This window comes from Lactuca saligna, chromosome 8, assembly GCF_052625555.1.
Source record: "Lactuca saligna cultivar CGN05327 chromosome 8, ASM5262555v1, whole genome shotgun sequence".
Lineage (NCBI taxonomy): Eukaryota > Viridiplantae > Streptophyta > Magnoliopsida > Asterales > Asteraceae > Lactuca > Lactuca saligna.
In genome coordinates, this window is record NC_136424.1 from 32,299,950 (window position 1) to 32,304,566 (window position 4,617).

At 29.1% G+C, this 4,617-nt stretch overlaps 1 long non-coding RNA gene across 3 annotated transcripts; it reads right to left on the reverse strand.

Moving 5' to 3' along the window:
• Window positions 1–603: 603 nt before the first annotated feature.
• On the reverse strand, window positions 604–2,552 carry LOC145012954 (uncharacterized). 3 transcript variants are annotated; one of them, XR_013664763.1, is made up of 5 exons: window positions 2,226–2,552; window positions 1,722–2,123; window positions 1,504–1,624; window positions 931–1,036; window positions 604–827 (listed from the first exon to the last, which is right to left on the reverse strand). It is a non-coding gene; the product is annotated as an uncharacterized LOC145012954 (long non-coding RNA). The 3 variants fall into 3 exon arrangements; XR_013664764.1 differs by having other exon boundaries at window positions 604–820; window positions 1,504–2,123; XR_013664762.1 differs by having other exon boundaries at window positions 1,504–2,123.
• Between the last annotated feature and the right edge of the window lie 2,065 nt (window positions 2,553–4,617).

Genomic DNA, 4,617 nt, shown 5'->3' on the forward strand with positions numbered 1-4,617 from the left:
CAATATAATATGATATATAACAAAATATTATAAATATTAAATATTATATTTAAATTATAACTAATAAATAAAAATAAATTTAAAATGTTAAAATATATAGAAATAAGGAATACAACTGAAAGTTCATTCCCATTTTGGGTCCTTTTACCCACCAAAATTTTCAACATTTACTATACCCTAGTGAATAATCTGGTCTTCGGTCTAGTTCGTTTTTCTTCTGAAGGCCTACCGAAAATCCATTACTCTTTTAATATCATTCATTATTCACGGAAATTCATAATTTTACAATATTAAATGAAAAAAAAAACTAAAAACCATGGATATAATACTTTATCTTCAAAACTTTCAATAAATAATATTTGTATTTTACTTTTTTTTCTTTATAGTCATATTAAAATCCAATTGGTGGTAGCTGTTTAGAAAGTCCAATATAAATTATGATTAAGGAAACCTTACATTGGTGGTAGCTGTGTTGGATGAATCCAACACAAACTTGATAAACATGTCAAAAAGAATACCCAATTGAATTTGATTTCCGGTAAATCAATAAAAAAATACATGTTATTATTACTTCAAAAGTTCTAAAAATCTAAGAGTCCTAAAACTGGATAAATGATTGTTAAAGAAACAATATCTTTTTTTTCTACATAATTAAAATAGGACAAGAAACTTTGTCCAAAGTCAGAGAACACTTCATTGTCCATAAGTCCCAAAATTGGATAGATGGTTCAGAAGTTGATGCAACAACATTTACATCATGTTAGTCCCATACGTCACCTAACATATGATGAAGCATCCCAGCACACTCGAGAGATTGTACCTACATACTTGATGTAAAAGAAAAGTTATTAATATAAAGTGTTACATGGTAGTTGTCACAATTTTTTTCATTTTAATAATGATCATATGGATTAGTCTAGAGAATCTTACTCTCATAAACACGTGCACTCTTCTTTGATGGAGCTTTGATACACAATACATGTTATTGGTGCTTCATTAATTTTTGACCTAATTGAGGGACCACTTGTAGATCAATCTGTAAAAGTAAATAAAATCCATAATCAAAAGTAGCTTTTAAGAGAATCTGATCAGTTTCATTCAGGCATTCTGTCAAACATCTAACGTGCAAGTCAAATCATTAGATTGTGATACTTAATTTGATACATATACTATATTCTAATTTGCATCTCCAAAGTAGCAAATGAAACAAATAAACCCTCAACACCATATTTTAACTTCGTGAAATAAAGTGAAGAGGAACTATTAAGTTGTCTATAACCCTTAACATCATCCACCATAGCCAAAAGATGGAATCTGAAAAGAATAGATCATCCAAGCATTTATATAAAGTTCATAACGTGTAAATAGTTTATTTAGTTTTGGGCATGTTTATCTTTTCCATATAGTGAACTACAAATTTTATCCCATGCTGAGAGTCTAAAATCACAAGATAGAAACTGAAAAAATAGAAAAAAAGAACATTTTACATGGAGAATATTATACCTTTCGAAGTGAGTAATGGAAACTATCAACGAAGTCTGATACACCAAACATGCAATCATGTTGTCTCTTATTTGGAAGGTGATAGTGGTTCCTCCATGAACGGAGGCGGACTTGCCAACATCTGCTGTCGTTAGAATCGGTGTGGTGCTGAGAGCCAAAAATCACAACATAGAAAGTGGAAAATACAAAACAAACATTTTACATAGAGAATATTAGACCTTTCCAATTGAGTAATAGAAACTATCAACGAAGTCTAATACACCAAGCATGTAATCAGGTTGTCGCTTATTCGAATGAACTCTAATCTTCCCTATGCAAGACAAAAGAAATCAAGAAACAAAAACGAAGTGGATGAGTCACAATACCCTCTTTATGATATCCCTTATATTGCCATAATTTATACCCTCTGAAACATGAGCTTAGTTTATCAGAACGTACAATCAAGCATATATTAAATTCATTATTGATTAAAAGATAGAGTCTTGTAATTTGAAACAAACACATAATTAGGAAATATAATGAGAAAGAGTATGTAGGGTTAACAGATCGAGAAGTGATAATGGTGGCCCTTTAGGGCTTCTAGATCCATATCCAAAGAAGTCTCCACATCTTCTATGACTCTGAATACACATACACATCAAAATGAAAATGGGTAAATAAAGTCTCAAAATTAACAGCATGCAAGGAAGGTGATACATGAAAGCAACAGACAACAAATGTACCTTCAAGGATATGAGAAATAGAGAGTGGAGTAAAACACGATTACCACCGCTGGTAATTTGATGCCAACAAGCAATTTTTGGAGCTTTAGACCAAACATCGACGGAAAGAATGAGATTTAGAAAAGGGATACGATATTGATACAATTTCGACGGTAAGAGAGGGCATCACTGATGGCAGCAGAGGACAGTGGAATGGTCATCGAAGGGAGCTGGTGTGGCCGATGCAGTTGGAGGTAAATGTCGATGTAGGTGAATCTGTTGAAAGCAGAAATGAAATGGGAAGAGATAGAGTGATAGAGATAAAGAGTAAGGCGGTGGAGCGGTATGAAGCATATGAATTATAATGGAAGAGATGAGTATCAGGGAAGAAAACTCACCGACTGAAAAAGAAAAAAACAAAAAGAAATTTGATGTTGGTCCAATAGAAACAGAGCATTCTTCCTAAGGGTACCTCTCTCTCTCTCTCTCTCTATATATATATATATATATATATATATATATATATATATATATATATATATATATATATATATATATACACAAAAAAAAAAAAATTAGGACATGTCTTAACAAATGTGAAGGACCTACCTTGTTTTGAAAAAAGGAACAAAAAAGAGTATTAGTTAAAAAAAAGGAATATGATTGAATTTTTTCTTTGATTTAGAAACATATATTTACTCCTTATAGTTAGTCTCACAGACTACTAAATTAAAGGAAACTTTAAAGTACAAAGACTAAATTAAAGGAAACTTTAAAGTACCTTTGTGCTTGATGACTAGGTATGATTCATGTTTGACGTGTTACAATTAGTTTTGTTTTTTTTTTTGTTTATTTATTTATTTATTTATTTATTTATTTTAGTATTATGTTTGAAAAGTTAAAAAGTAGTTTATAAACTAGCTTTTAAAAAAAACTACATAAACTAGATTTTTAGGAGTTTTTAATTTTTTTTCTTCAAAATATACTATTGATTATTATAAAAAATATTTTTCTAAATGCCATTTTATGTTAACTTACACTCTATCTTTCAGCTAGCTTATTAGCCAGTTTTATCAAAAATTATTTTTTATCAGCTAACTTTTCAACTATCAACTAGTTTTTCATATAACAACTAGTTTTTCAGCTAACAAAATGTTTTTTAGCTAGTCGCCAAATATAGACTTAACTAATAAGTTAAAAGTCAATTAGTCAGGAAGAATTTTAATTTTAAATTGGCTTCTGCTTTGTTTAAAAAAAAAATTAATACATATATTTATATAAACATGTTTTTTAAAAGATCCAACCGGTCTAGTTAAACTATTTTTTTTTTCTTTTTTCTTCGCAAACCGGTCGGTTTCCACTATTTGCTTAACAAGCAATTTTATGGAGATTAAAAAACTGATAACCTGAATGATTCTTGGTTCCACAGATTGAACCACCGGTGCAGTTCAGTTTCATAACGATACTTGTATGGATACAGTTGAACCTTCTTAGTTATCACAGTGATTTTTTATTTAGATTCTGCCACTTCTGAAAATAAAGAAAAAAAAGGATTCGGACTTGGCGATGATATTTTTTATGTAAGCCCAATTCTTTTATGGGTTAAGTTGATTAAAAATATTAAAATGGATAATGGGCTTTTTTAAAATGGTATTAGAAGAATAATTATAAACAGTTCTTGTGTCCAGCTGGTTAAAAACCATTGGAAGGATTGATTATGATTTTGGTATGGCTACTTATATCATATGATTTGAAAAGTAGGTAATTGTGACAAAATGGAGTTTTGGACTGATGTTTATCATGGTGTTATTCCTTTATCTTCCCGATTTTAATGATTATTAGCTCTTTTTCAGTTTTAATTTTATTAATTTTGACCAATTATTTCTTTAAACATTATTATTTTAATATAAACAGTTGCAACTCACAAGAATACACTCATATCTCAATGTTTAACATAATTTTTATTTTTTAACTAGCTCCTGTCGAAATCCAAACATTTTTTCTTTTGAGTTTTCATTTTATTGAGGTGTTACTTTTAGCTAGGTGAGTCATGTTATTAGCCATGTGGATACAATATGAATGCGGCATAACAAGATTGACCGAGTGAATCCGTTGAAAAGCTTTTTGAAAATATGGAGGAGGACATAGAAGAAAAAGTTTGATGATTTGAATTAGATAATTAAAAATATACATTGTAATTTAATGATATACGTTTTTTTTTTTTTTTTTTCATGTAAGAGAGATTTTTTTTTAATCTTTACGCATAAACTGTTTGTTTTTTTTTTAAATACTGCAAACCTAAAAAAAGTTTGTATGTTATCTTCTTGGAATATACATGACTAATCTCTTAAACTTAGTCTAATTCCTGATATTTTAATAGAATTTTAGAGCAATTTTATATATTTGTTCACTA